Source organism: Gopherus evgoodei, chromosome 4, assembly GCF_007399415.2.
Source record: "Gopherus evgoodei ecotype Sinaloan lineage chromosome 4, rGopEvg1_v1.p, whole genome shotgun sequence".
Lineage (NCBI taxonomy): Eukaryota > Metazoa > Chordata > Testudines > Testudinidae > Gopherus > Gopherus evgoodei.
The window spans coordinates 36,960,671-36,976,115 of NC_044325.1; positions in this window are offsets into that span (position 1 = coordinate 36,960,671).

Below are 15,445 nucleotides of genomic sequence, written 5' to 3' on the forward strand. Positions count from 1 at the left end.
AATCCTCAGTAACTGCAAAAACAGGGTAAAGGAAAAACTCTGAATTTTCTTTTGTGGTTATTTCAAACCAATTTCCTGTTCCCTCCAACATCCTCCACCCCCTCCCCCCATTACTACTGAATATAAAACTTTAAAAGAAATGGATGAACACAAGATAGATACGTGATTTCCTTTTAAATAATAACCTTTGCATGCATGCACGCACGCACACACACAACATACACATCCCTATGGAAAGGACTCCTAGATAACTAAGTGTCTCTTTGAAAATGTGACACCTAAGAGAACAATCTTTAGCTCCTCAAAGCAAGAATCAAGCAAAGAAGACACTTACATTATTTATTTTATAGTGCCAGTGGGGCTTTTTAGTCTAGCTTCTAGACCTGAATTTCAAGACCCATGCAGAGCGAGATTCTGCACCATTAGAGGCATCTTCTTTCGCTGAGAAGTTCAACTAATTTTCTTCCTCACCTACCTAAGTAAAAACTGTATGTAATGAGTAGAGGTATAAACTGCAAATATGATTAGACTCTGAATTTCTTATGTGCTCTTTTCCCTTTAGCTATTACCTCTTAAATGGGCAAGGAACGCCTCATTGCCTGAGTCATTTAAAACCATAGACTCAAAGCTTTGAAAAAAAATCTATTGGTAGGAGCAATTTAGCTGGAAGAGGGGCAAGATGAGCTAGTGTGTTTCTCCCTGCTCCATACTATAATTGCTCTAATGCTATCATTAGTTTGTTTGTTCAGTCAACTTTATCTTTTATAGAAACTCCCAGTGAAAACTTTTGTTTTGTCCACTATTGCCATTAAACATTTATATTATGGTAGTGCTTACAGGCCTCAGCCATTTTTCTAGGCACTGCACAAACATTCAGTAAACAGCACTCTCTTCCCCAAAGTTGTTTACAGCACATATGAAGAGGGGGAAAAATTTACAGAACATTAGAATAACTTTCTTTGTAGCCTTATCCTTCATTACATTGGCTACAATAGGGAAATCATTGTCTGTTATTTTGTTACTCCCATATGACACTTTACACATGTTATTTCATGTTCAGTTTAGAAACCTGACCACGGTCTATACATGCTCAAGCCTACATGATATTAAGCACTGTTGCCCTAAATCAGATAAGTACTTAAGCACATACTTAACTCTGAGAATATGAGCAGTTCCATGCACTCAGTGACAGATTAATTCAATGGGACTATTCACATGCTTAAAGTTAAACCACATGCTTAAGTGATTTGCTGAATGGAGATGAGAGTGCGCAGAAGCCTTCAAACTGAGCTCTAAGTTAGGGGTCAGAATGTTAGTTTAAAGACAAACATTTTTGCTATTTAAAATGCATTGTACATATGTAGTTTTTTTGACTAAATTTTGGACTGGAAATTAACATGCTACTATGTAATCCTTCGTGTAGCTGTAAGGTGCGAGTGCCTGGTTTTATTAAATACAAGAATCAGAAAGCACTACAGTTCTTTGCTTGCTGTGGAAGTTGTCAATTAAGAAATGTATATTTTGACAGACATTTGCTGAATATCTTTGGCCCATTCCTCACTGGCTAATTGTGGGAAAGCATGAGAGGACAAAAGAATAAAGAAACATTTTTTCTCATTCCCCTGTCATTTTAATTAATTGTGCCTTCAAAGTTCTAACAATAGAGATAAAGTTATGCTGTAAAACAGCATCTTCTTTCAAACAGTTCAGCAGCTACTAGAGTTTGCAGATTTTAGAGTTCTTGTGCAAAGTGCAGCATTGTAGGAGCTCCTCTATTAGACACTTAACTGCTTGTAACAAGTCTGCTACGGGACCATTTCAGTCCCTAATGACTGTAACATGGAAACAGGTTGTATCTGACAATACAGTTACTTACGTGATGTGAAGACTGGAATGCACCTTACTGTAGTGACATTTTTACTAGAGTGATTTATTGTGCTTTAATTGTACATTTGCTGGGAGTTTGCTCCCATTACAGGTGATGGTTAAGACAATCGTAATCCAGCAGTAGTCCATGCATTTTGCTGCTCTTTACCTGCTTCATTTCTTAGCAGAGAATTTGTCCACTTGCCCCTTAACCCAAGGCTTGAGTGCTGTGTTTCAGGAGAGTTGAAGATGTATTTGAAGAATTATATTGCTTTAGATATGGAGGGAAGAGTCACCCTCATTTATGTCAAGATCTTTTTGCACCACTCTAGCAGTGTAAAGAGACAGTAAAGTGGACATAAATTACAATTTTACTCACTTTAACTTTCTAGAACAGTGGCAAGAGGCCTTTCTAAATATGAAGATTAGACCCTGAAGATTCTAAATTCCACCACCCTCAAAATTTAATTTTTGAAATCCAAAGTCCATTCAATATTGTCTATTTAAATGGGGGACTGGGGCAAGGGCACAGAACCGCAACTGCTGCATGCACACTCACATGTGCATATACATGCCTTTCAAACAGCCAGTTCCCAGCAGAGAGATCTAAAATGACCTGAAAAAAAGGGGCAAGCATGGAACTTATTGGAAGTGTCAGCTGGGAATGGTGGGGTTAAGACTTTGTTTGCACCAGGCCTCTTTTCACCATGCTACCATCAAACAAAATGTCCGCAACCAGTGAAGGGACTTATTGCATAGGAAGATTGGACTGAAGAAAAGAAAAAAATAGACTTTGAAGAAGAGGGAAAATACTGCAGTAACAACTTTACGGTGGTTCAGTTTGTATTTTATCCAAGCTAATTCATCCACCCTAATACTTACTCCATCTCTCAATTTATGCAATGCACCTGTTATGGTTTCGGGTGATCCAAGGGGAACAAGCCTCTGACTTTCAAACTAAAACTAAACTATCTTGTAGACTGTATTGTAAATTTCAGTAGCTTTTTGCCATCAAAGCACATTGTCCAATTTTCTCAAACTCTTTTATAGACTCATAGACTTTAAAGTCAGAAGGGACCATTATGATCATCTAGTCTGACATCCCGCACAATGCAGGCCACAGAATCTCACCCACCCACTCCTGCAACAAACCCCTAACCTATGTCTGAGTTATTAAAGTCCTCACATTGTGGTTTGAAGACCTCAAGCTGCAGAGAATCATCCAGCAAGTGACCTGTGCCCCATGCTGCAGAGGAAGGCAAAAAACCTCCAGGGACTCTGCCAATCCGCACTGGAGGAAAATTTTTGAACGAGGCTAATATAAATCCAAAATATAAGAGGAGGGGATGGGGACAACTCTAAACTTTATGAGTTTTATGAAACCTGTGAGATGTCTGAAATGCTTCTGAGCGTCATAAAATGTTTTTGTGTACATCTTCCTGGAGGTCATAGTCCCCCTACTCTGGAACAATCTACCTTGCGGACATTGTAGCCCTAAAACGAAAGTTAAAATTATCCACAGTAAAAGACATAAGACAGCAACAACAAAATAGGGCTGATCAGAAAACAAGAATTCTATTTCACAAAAAGTTTCCACATTTCAGTCCACCTCAGGTTGAAACCAAGACCTTTCGAATTTTTGCAGGAACAGAGAGCTCCATCTACCCCACAATAGCAAATAGCCTGACTCAGAATAGAGATTTCAACCTTGGTTTCCCACATCCCAGATGCGTGCCAGTCTTAAAATTTGGTCTCTTTCTTTATCCTAATGAATATTTAATTATGTATATACGTTGGAACAGCTCCAATGGGAGAGCTTGAGAAATGCAGCCCAGCAAGTGCCCTAACCTCCAGACTATTAGCTATTCTTGGGTCTTGCTCTAGTTCTGACCAGAAATTACATCCTGGATATTAGAAACCTTCCCAACAAGAGATTCATCAAAGCATTTCAGTTTTGACAAATCAGCATTTTCTGACCAAAAAACCTCACTATGTTGAAAAATTCCCAACTAGCTCTACAATAAGCCCAGTGGAGTCCAAGACTACTGAATCACTCAGTAGCCAAGCTGCCTAACTGCAGTGGGAATTCAGCCTCTGTAACGAATTGGCCCTTCTGTACTTATAAGGAGCATTCATCACAGGCAGAGGGAATTTACCACAAAGTCTTTAGAGGACAAAGGAGCAAATCAGCCTTCCAACTATCATTTAGCTTCGAAGCAGAGTGCAAAAAATACGTTTTTTGTTCAAGTTGTTTTCTGGGGTTTACAGTATGAGTCCCCCGTCCCACCCCCACCCCCCCTCCAGCAACTGTCTCTTTTCTAGAAGACCATGCCAGGAGTATGAGGTTTTCCAGTGTTTGTTGGGGCCAGGAGACGAAAGATCTATTTTTCATATCAAATGAGCCTTTTTAGTTTTTTTTTCAAACCATTTATATCATCAGATATAAAATGAAATGTAGCTTTGGGTTTTTCCCCTCCTCAAACCCTTTCCTTGCCTGTGCCCTCTTTCCATTCAGCGAGGTATGTAGTACTCTGAATGATACTGTAATCCCTTCTGGCAATAAAACAGAAACATGGTTTCCATTACTGTATATTACTTTTTTTCTTTTCTTTTTTTTTAATCAAGCCATGTGAAGCTCAAGAGAATCAGGCCTCTGTTAGAAACTGTAGACAAGACATATTGTGGGCCTAGTTCTCCCATATCGCTATATGGATTCAGTCCATGTATTAGATCCTGGTGCATGGTTAAAATAAAATAAAGTACATGATGTGCCCATTTAATACTCTGAAAATACGTTATTTTTGTTTCACTGGTGGGTATTTGAAAATCTGTTTCCTGTAGGAATGTGCATGCAGCACATTCGGAAATTTTCTAAGCAGCAGACACCATTTCTGTAGATTAGCAATAAGTGCCACTTTTTATAAACAGATTTTGAATGTATTTAATCCTGAACTCATCTAGAGCAGTCACTTTTCAAAAAGTGAGAAATATTATCATTTAGAGCTGGGAATAGAATTTGAGACTCCTAGATTCTATTCATAGATCTATCACTGACTTAGTAGTGTGTGACCATGGAGAAAAGTTATTAACCTCACTATTTACCTCAATCAGTCCATCTGTAAAATAGGTAGAATAATATTTATCTACTTCCCAGGATAGTGGGTAAGATTAATAAACTGAAATTTGTAAAGTGGCTTATGACCCTGGGTGAAAGACAATATGTATTTGCAAAGTATTATATATAATATGCTACCAGATGTTAGAAAAAAAAGGTTAAATTTGTCTTACATGCCACTGAGCTTTCTACGTGGCAAGTATTATATATAATATGCTACCAGATGTTAGAAAAAAAAGGTTAAATTTGTCTAACATGCCACTGAGCTTTCTACGTGGCAAATGTTGGACTGCAATTCATTATTAAAGAAGAATGGAGAAGTCTCATAAAACTCCTTTAAGAGCCAAATTCTACTTTCAGAGATACAGCCACAACTTTCATTGAAGCCAACAGGAGTTGTACGCAAATGCCAGGAGACAAAATTTGCCCATATTTCAACTACCACCATTTTTAGGTTGGCTGGTTCATAAGTGCATATTCTTAGATTTTAAGGGCATTAGGGACCATTTTGATCATCTAGTCTGTCCTCCTGCATAACACAGGCCATAGATGTGCCCTAGAAATAATTTGTAGAGGAGATTTTTTTTAGAAAAAAAACAAAACCAAAAACACATTCCATTTTGATTCAAAAATGGTCTGTGATGGAAAATCCACTACAACCCTTGGTAAATTCTTCCAATGGCTAATTAATTTCACAGTTAAAAATGTACACCTTATGGCAATCATGCCCTTGCTGTGGGGGATCTATGGGATTCAACTCAATCCTTTGACTTCTGATTCAATATATTCTTCCTCATTTGAAAAGCAAACAAAGAATGCTCAAGAATGGCATCTTAAAAATGCTGAGCATTGGCTTAACTCTACTGTCATTGAAGTCAATGAGAAACTTCCATTGTCTTCTACAAGACCACGGATCAATGCTGAGCATCTTTCAAGAAATCAAACCTCAACTGTTATTTTAAAAGATGTTTTATTCTGTCTACTGATGGCCTTACATTGTATTCAATACCTAGCCCTCCTCCCCCATTCCTTTACACCTCTGTTTGATAATGGGCCCACTTGTTTGTATCTATTTGAATTTTAAGAGGGCATTATTTTGTATGATGTTATTTTGTATTTTGTACAGTCTCCTTGAAAGGCTGAGAAGATTTATAAAATAAATTAACAATTATATTGCTCTACTTTTGCTAATTATGAGATTGTTAAACATTAGAACTAATCCTGATGGTTTTACTGTTTTGTTTTAAGAGACATTTTTTGGTCATTTGTTTTTTGGATAATATCTTTGTTTTTTCATACTTTGTTCCTTTTGTAATCTTCGTAGTCAATAATCAGCTAGTTATCACTTGTTGCCAGCATACAGTAATTCACCAAGTAGGGTCAAAACTCTGGCATCTGCATTTGGAAAGAGTGAATATTAATAGCCTCTCCAAGTCTCCTTATATGTTGTGTGTGAATTCAACTACCTTTTTAGTTATAAGAATAATGTACATACTTTTTTCAAACCTTTGTTGTTCTAAAAAAAAAAAAAAAAAGAGGTCAATGGGTACTTCGCCCAATTCAGGACCTGGTAGGCCTACGCTTTGTACAATAGTCATTTAAATGAGAATTGTGTGGAGAAATTTCGTTGTTGGCTTTGAAAATTTGCGTCTAAATTCTCAACCGTCTTGGGCTATTCTTCAGTCTCTAACTACCTTGAAAGGATCATCACTCCAGCATCTCCCTTAATGTTCTCTAATAGGAAGAAACATCAGAAGAATTTGACTGCAGTATTATACTAAGACATACACATAAATTACCAAAAAGTAGAAGAGATCACATAGCTCACTAATGATTTTTTTCTAGGTGCTGTGACTGCTGCAAGAGTCTGTGTATGCATATATCTGGTGAAGGAGGGAGGAGGAGGTGTGGAGAAGAGCGTTCATGTATTCTCTCTTTTGTGTTACATTTTGTAATGCATATTTTAAATTAAAATGGAGGAATAAAAAAAAGCATGCACGTAATCTCTGAACTACAGTAGTGGGATAAAATATTTTATCCACAGGGGGACAGAGAAGGGGAAGAGAACAACTTATCTAAGTAAAATAAGTTATTTTTCAATAAGAAATTATATCAATTGTGGAAAGGCATTTAAAAAAAAAAATCTATGATTTACTGACTACCAGAAGCTTAGGGAAAAACAAAACAAAACAAAATGAAGTAAACCTAAAAAAGCTTTTGTGTGGTCCCTGGCATGGAAAAAAAAATCTGGAGCTAATTAGAGTTGATATAAACAGTAGGATCTGAGGTTTATCTCACATATATGGAATTCCAAATTTATATGGAGAATTGCTGAAGCTGTCAGACTACAGAAGCAGAAGTAGAAAATTAGGTGAGCAAAAAAGTGTGTGTGTCTAATGTGAAACTCAAGTTGCATTAAACTATTTGGACCACCACTTTGTTCATCAAATATTTAAAACGTTAGAATATTAAGCTTTGTCTGTCTGTGCTGTAATGTTTTCTTCTCTCATCGACTATTTATTTAAATGTCTCTGTTAATGAGGAAATTTAGGACTGCACCTTGAAGTGTCAGATTAGCTAGCCTTTGGAGGGGACGGATTTTTGCAGTTTGTTTCTGTTGTAAAATGATTGTGTTATTCCATTTGACTTTTTAAAAATGGACATTTTAAGAGTATGGGCCTTTTCAATGCACTGAACTGTCCAAGAGAGACTCGGATGGTTTGAATCAATGTGACAAATACAGGGGGAAAATAACTTAAAGGGCCAAATTCTGCTCTCAGCTACACTAGTATAAATCCAGATTGGTATCAGCAAATCTGAGAATGAAATCTGAATCATCAGATTTTTAATCTGATCATTTGCTACTGTCTTCCATTTTACTCCTTTCTAAACTGCTTAACTAGGGTCAGCTGATGTAAATTGGCACAGGTATCTATATCTGTCTGTCTAGACAGCAGTTTATATGGCTCAGTCTAGAATCTGAGCACCTCACAAAATTGAATAGATTTTATTGTCACAGCAAATCTGTGTGGTAGGGGTCTATTACCTCCATTTTACAGATGGGGAAATGAGTCACAGTGTAGATTAAGTGATTTGCCTGAGTTCACACATGAAATCTGTCCCTGAGCCCATTTAAGTTAACCCAGGTCTCCCTGAGCCATTGTGCAATAATTTATCCACCAGAAAGACTATTCTTCCTACCCCAACTCCAAACCAACCTTACATCATCTGAAGATCTGATCCCCATAGTACATCTTTTTGAAAAATACGATTCTCCACGTAGAAACTGCTGTTTACTGTATGTTCACTCATAGCCTTATTACCTGATTAGTCTTACTGTTACTCCACCAGCAGTACAATCTACACCTTTTTGCAATTAAAACTGTTGCAATTTACCTTGCAAAATACGGAGTCTCTTACTTGATCATCAGGTATTGGCTACTGCCAGAAACAATGAGAGTGGACCCAACTGACAGTGCTGGGGTGAAGAATGGTAAATTCACCATGTTTTATTTTTCTTACTAACGCAAGAGCCACAAAGACAGTGGTCACAAACATGAGGCCTACAGATCTGCAGTTCATCTGCAGAGTAAAAGAAGCCAGAGGATTTTTCTAGTGTATTAAAGGGTGCCATCAGAAGCAGTGTTAACAAGGCTATCTAGTGCAATGCTGTCCGCAAAGTCTTAAGAGTGTGAGTACCAACATCAGAGCAAACTGTTAGGAAACGGCATAAACCCCAAATTTGTTGTGAGCTATCTACTTAGATTTCACAAACCAATCATCAAATGCCAACTCTTCAGGCACTGTAACAGTCCTAACATGGAGTCACAGACAGAGTACTCTGATCTATCTTGCCACCCAATGAGCATACCTTTATGGTAGATGGGCCCTTACACCAAGAATCACAGCAATGTTCAAGTTACATCCAATCCCAGAGGGCACTTATTCCAGGTCAATTGCATCTTAGATCTCATACCAAAAGGTAAATCTTATAGCTGATCCTACAATAAACTACCCAAAGATTTATTAAATAGGAAAAGGAAACCAGAAAGTTATTTACAAGGTTAAAAGCACCTAAACATAGATACATAAATAAGTTACAGTCTTAAGTTTCAAAAGCTAACAAAAGCCTCTGTAATCAGCAAGCTCTATGGGATGTCCACACTGCAATATAAGCCTGAGCTCAGGCTTGAGGCCCCTTTCCCCCCTATTTACACATAAATAACTCAGATTTAAGCTCGGACCTAGGATCCTAGGACCCTGCAGGGCCGGAGGGTTCAAAGACCTATTGCTTTGCAGTGTAGATGCAGTCCCTCAACTCAGGTCCTGGGAGTATGCCAAAAGCATCCTGCAATCCCATGGGCCAACTTCCTTTGTCTACTCTAGCCCCCAAATCACCAATCAACTCTGTGGAAATGAAATTAGCCTCCGTTGGTGTAGGGCAGCAACCCAGTGAATCAGTGTTTAATCCTTCCATAGTCTTCTGACCACAGAGCTACAAACACACTGTCAGAAAGCCTTCTCTGTTTGCAACAGAGCCTGAACAGAAGCAGCCTTTTGCAAAGTGCACTGCTTTATGGTCACAGAGCACAGCCAGATTTTGGTCAATCTCTCGTGTGAGGCCAGCAAAGCTGTGGATTTCAGTAAGAGTAACAGGAGTGACCACACACACCAGAAAAAAGCAAAGAACTGGCACCATTGCAAATTTACTGGCCAATGAACAGGGCAAGGAGCAGATTAAGAAGCTCAAGATTGAGTACAGGAAAACCAGCGATGAGAATGGCACTTTGGGCAGAGGCGTAGCGAGTGCCCTCCGTACCCTCCAACCGGAGGGGGCCCCGCAAGGAAGGGGGCCCCTAAAAGTGGCAAAAAAAATGTAAGGTATAACTAGGTAAGTGACATTTATTGACGCTATTGCACAATCCATGTCGGTTTTACTGACAAAACCGTGAAGTCATTATGATACATCATAATGCTATTGGCTACTTCAGTTGTCTGTCGGTCAGTTTCTAATTTTAGTAGAACCCATTCAAAGAATGTGTATTTGCGTTCATAATGGCAGTCGGCAGATAAATGTTATTAATTTAGTTGTTTAGTTTTTTATCGTTTCTGCATTGTAAGGGGCCGCGGACATATGTTCGGAGGGGGCCACGTTCTTTGTTGCTACGGCCCTGACTTTGGGCAACTTGCCAGCATCATGCCCTGTTTTACACAGAGTTTGGCTGGGCACTGTACAGAGCCAATGGTGGTGCCTGATGGCCAGAGAATTGAGCATGGGGACTGATGGGAGCCAGCAGCAGACACTGAGTGACTCTCTTGCTGAAACCAGTACTAGAAGCAGCTTTGGTGCAAGAACAGTAGTATCACATCTTGGGGCTGTACTCAGAGTAGGATGACCAGATATACTCATTTTATAGGGATGGTCCTGATATTTGGGGATTTTTCATATATAGGTGCCTATTACCCCCTCGCATACCCTGCTGCAAGTTTTCATATTTGCTATCTGGTCACCCTAACTCGGAGGAGCTTTTTGATACTCCCTGCTCCCCTCTCCCAGAAGAACAGCACATTGCAGAGCCTGCAGTAGATTCTGGAATGGGAAGGATTTCTTTTCTACGAACCAATGCAAATGTTCGTAGAAGCCCTGGCAAGCAGCTTGTATCTGTCACCAATGGCTTGGTGCTCCCTCCCTGCTCTCACACCTCCCACCAAGTGGAGTTCAAAATGGTGCCCAGGAAATGCAAACAGTAAAAATGCCTTGAAAATGAAATTGTGCTGGAAAGGCACATATTTTTGCTAGGGCATTCCTCTTTCTTAAAATTAACCACCTTACATTTGCCATGCCTGTAAGTATGCCTGTCTGTAACCACTCAATGGGGTAACAAATCGCATGGAAACAGTGACATGAAGTGTGTGTGGGGGGGGAGGGGAGATGAAAATTTTTTACATTTATAAATCTAATCCGTTTTAGTTAAAGTTGGTCCATGCAGTCCATTGAGGACTTGGGTTTGTAATTTTGTCCAAAAATGTGCTGGGAGGTGGGGTGCGTGGGGGAAATAGAGCGAATGACTGTGGAATTCTCTGTGTTTGCATGCAGTCCTAACTGGCTAATGCAGTTTCCTGTTGATTCCTTCATGAATTGTGACCCAATCCTACATACTGTTAGATGCAAACTTTTCCTGAAGCAGAAACTCCAGGTAGGTAGTCACATTTCAGGGAAGGGCATATTTTCCAGGGCCACCTTGGTAGCTGATCAGCCCACTCTGCTCAGATGTGCTACATGGCTGGGTAGCCCAATGTAGTTTTGCAATTGGGCTCCATGAGCAGGTAGGCAGGACAACTTTGCCCTGTACAGTCCATCATATTGATTCCCTCCACATAGATGCCTCCATCACCCTCCTCTGGTGCCAAGTGCATGGGAAACAGGGAAAGAAAGAAAAGGAGAACAGGGACCCAGTGGATGTGCAGTGGTAAATCTTGTACAAGACAAGCCCCCTAACTTGTTTGCACTCATTAAAGTACTTCGTTCTTTGTTTGTTTTTCAAAGACTCGTGGGACTAGAAGAGACCTCGAGAGGTCATCTAGTCCAGTCCCCTGCACTCATGGCAGGACTAAGTGCTCTTAGTATCTGTCTAAACGGCTGTTTAAAAATCTCCAATGATGGAGCTTCCACAACCTCCCTGGGCAAGTGTGCTTATCCACCCTCACAGTTAGGAAGATTTTTTTCCCCTAATGTCCAACCTAAACCATTCTTGCTGCAATTTAAGCCCATTGCTTCTTGCCCTATCCTCAGAGGTTAATGAGAACATTTTTTTCTCACTCCTCCTTGTAACAACCTTCTATGTACTTGAAAACTATTATGTTCCCCCGCCCCCCTCAGTCTTCTCTTCTCCAGACTAAACAAACCCAATATTTTCAATCTTCCCTCATAGGTTATGTTTTCTAGACCTTTAATCATTGTTGTTCTTCTCTGGACTTTCTCCAGTTTGTCCACCTCTTTCCTGAAATGTGTCTCTCAGAACTGGATACAATACTCCAGTTGAGGCCTAATCAGCACAGAGTAGAAGAGAAGAATTATTTCTTGTGTCTTGCTTACAACACTCCCGCTAATACATACCAGAATGATGTTTGCTTTTTTGCAACAGTGTTATACTGTTCACTCATATTTAGCTTATGATCCACTATGACATGCAGCTCCTTTTCTGCAGCCTTCCTAGGCAATCATTTCCCATTTTGTATGTATGCAACTGATTTTTCCTTCCTAAGTAGAGTACTTTGCATTTGTCCTTATTGAATTTCATCCTATTTATTTCAGACCTTTTCTCGCAGTTTGCCCAGATCATTTTGAATTTTAATCCTATCCTCCAAAGCACTTGCAACCCCTTCCAGCTAGGTATCATCCACAAACTTTTTAAGTGTATTGTCTACGTCATTATCTAAGTCAGGGATCGTCAACCTTTGACATGTGGCCCGTAAGGGAAATCCACTGGTGGGTCAGGGCAATTTGTTTACCTTCAGTGTTCACAGGTTTGGCCAATGGCAGCTCCTACTGGCCGTGGTACATGGTTCCAGGCCAATGGGGACTGCAGGAAGTGGCACAGGCCAAGGGATTCCCGCAGCCCCCATTAGCCTAGAATAGCGAACCACAGCCAGTGGGAGCTGAGATTGGCCGAACCTATGGATGCTGCAGGTAAACAAACCATCCTGGCCCACTAACAGATTTCCCTGGTGTGCCGTGTGCCAAAGGTTGCCAATCCCTGATCTAAATAATTGATGAAGATATTGAACAGAACCGGACCCAGAAATGATGCATGTGGGACCCCACTTGTTATGCCCTTCCAACTTGACTGTGAACCACTGATAACTGCTCTCTGGGTACAGTTTTCCAACCAGTTATGTATCCACTTTATAGAAGCTCAATCTAGGTTGTATTTTCCTAATTTGTTTATGAGAAGGTCAGGCGAGACAGTATCAAAAGACATACTAAAGTCAAGCTATACCTCATCTACCACTTCCTCCCTATCCACAAGGCGTGTTACCCTGTCAAAGAAAGCTATTAGGTTTGTTTGATACAATTTGTTTGACCAATCCATGCTGACTGTTACTTATCTTATTATCTTCTAGGTGTTCACAAATTGTTACATTATTTGCTCCATTATCTTTTCAGATATTGAAGTTAAGCTGACTAGTCTGTGATTCCCTGGGCTGTCCTTGTTTCCCTTTTATAGATGGCCACTTTCTTTGCCCTTTTCCAGTCCTCTGGAATCTCTCCTGTCTTCCATGACTTTTCAAAGATAAATAGCTAATGGCTCACGTATCTGTTCAGTCAGTTCCTTGAGTATTCTAAGATGTTTTTCCATCAGACCCTGCTTACTTGAAGACATCTAACTTGTTTAAGTATTAGAGGGGTAGCCATATTAGTCTGGATCTGTAAAAGCAGCAAAGAATCCTGCATGCATCCGACGAAGTGGGTATTCACCCACGAAAGCTCATGCTCCGAAACGTCTGTTAGTCTATAAGGTGCCACAGGATTCTTTGCTGCTTTTAAAGAGTCCTGTGGCACCTTACAGACCACCAGACGTATGGGAGCATAAGCTTTTTTTTCCCTATTGACATTCACTATGTTAGATGTACTATTTCTACTAGCCTTTTTGGTGACAACTGAACAAAAAAAAAGTCATTTAGCACTTCTGCCATTTCTAAATTTTCTGTTATTGTTTTTCCGCCGCTCATTGAGTAATGGGCCTACACTATCCTTGGTTTCTCTCTTGCTTCTAATATATTTGTAGAATGTTTTCTTGCTATCTTTTAGGTCTCTAGCTAGTTTGATCTCATTTTGTGCCTTGGCCTTTCTAATTTTCTCCCAACCCTACATTTGTATTTGTTTATATTCATCCTAGGTAAACTAGGTAATTTGACCTAGTTTCCACTTTTTCTAGGACTCTTTTCTGAGTTTCAGATCATTGAAGATCTCCTGGTTAAGCCAGAGTGGTCTTTTGACATACTTCCTATCTTTTCTACACAGTGGGATAGTTTGCTTTTGTGCCCTTAATAATGACTCTTTGAAAAACAGCCAACTCTCTTGAACTATTGATCTTATCTACCATCTCCTGGAGTTTTCTCAAGTCTGCTAAACCTTTCTTTAAGGTTCTGTTACTGATGTTTTAGTAATGGTAATTGGCCTGCCTGGCAAGGGGTTTATGTTGCACATTTCTAATACATATTTATAAATAAAACTGCATCACATCATACTATGTGTATGTAAAATAATAAAGGTAAACATACAATAAGGGACAATTAGGAATTAATATGAAAACAGTATTCCTCAATACAGTTTGCTACATCAATCCATACTTCAGTCACTGCCTTACCTCAATCCAAACTGTGAATCAGCCTCCAACTTCCATTGGATAAGTGATCATGTCATTCATAAGTACATTGCTTGGCAGTCAATGCCCTCAAAACTCCCCAAACACTGAATTCCCCGCTCCCCCTGCCCATCAATCAGCCCCATTCTCCTCCAACACATTCATAAAAGATACTGTTCTCCCTCTTCCATTGGACCATGCAGGTCCATAAAGTGGGAGCACAAAGCATCCCTGACATCTGTTGCCCAGATGCATCCAGCTCCAGCTATGGAAGGAGCACTTTCTGGCTGAGGGTATCGATTCAGCAGCCCCTTCCCATCAAAGGGCCATTCGGGGGAAATGGCTCACCTCTGGCTTCAAAGATTGTGAAGAACACAACAAGCCACAGTAATGTGGACAGCACTGATGACACTAGAATTAAAATGGGTCTGTAAACATCACCAATGGGATTTCAATCTGCCAAAAGCACATTCTGTGACCATTCTACACCCCCTGCGAGTGTAAACAAATTGTTTTTTGCCAAGGCCTCTAAAATCAGGATATGGTATCGTAAGCCAAAGCAAAAGATGATATGAGGGGTCCCCCAGAATAACGGTGGGGACAGTAACTCCATTTATAACAATATTATTTGGTGGGAATACTGTCTCAGTCTGTCCATGAATTGTAGACTCCCAATCAGTGAAAAAACCCAGGCTTCATGAACTTTTCCAGTGCAATTTGCCAATCACCATAGCATTCATAAATTGACCACTGCATAACAAGGACGTAGTACCCGTTGGTTTATGTATTCATGCTCCTTGAGAAGGGCAAAAAAATCCAATCTATTGCCCCAGCACAGTTTGGAACCCCATTCTCTCAAACCCAGCAATTACTTCAGGAATATCTTTTAAGCCTCCCGCCTTGGGAAAAAAGACAAGCTTGATTACCCCCAGTTAAATTTCCAACAGCAAACTTGCTGGCAATGGACCTGCAGTAGTTTGGGTTAGCCATCTTCTAGCCATCAACCTGCTTTTGGACCAGCATGGATGCCTTCATGCACTTGTCTTTATGCTGGCGGGTTGGGATAAACTGCTCAGAAAACTTCAGAAATGCAGCT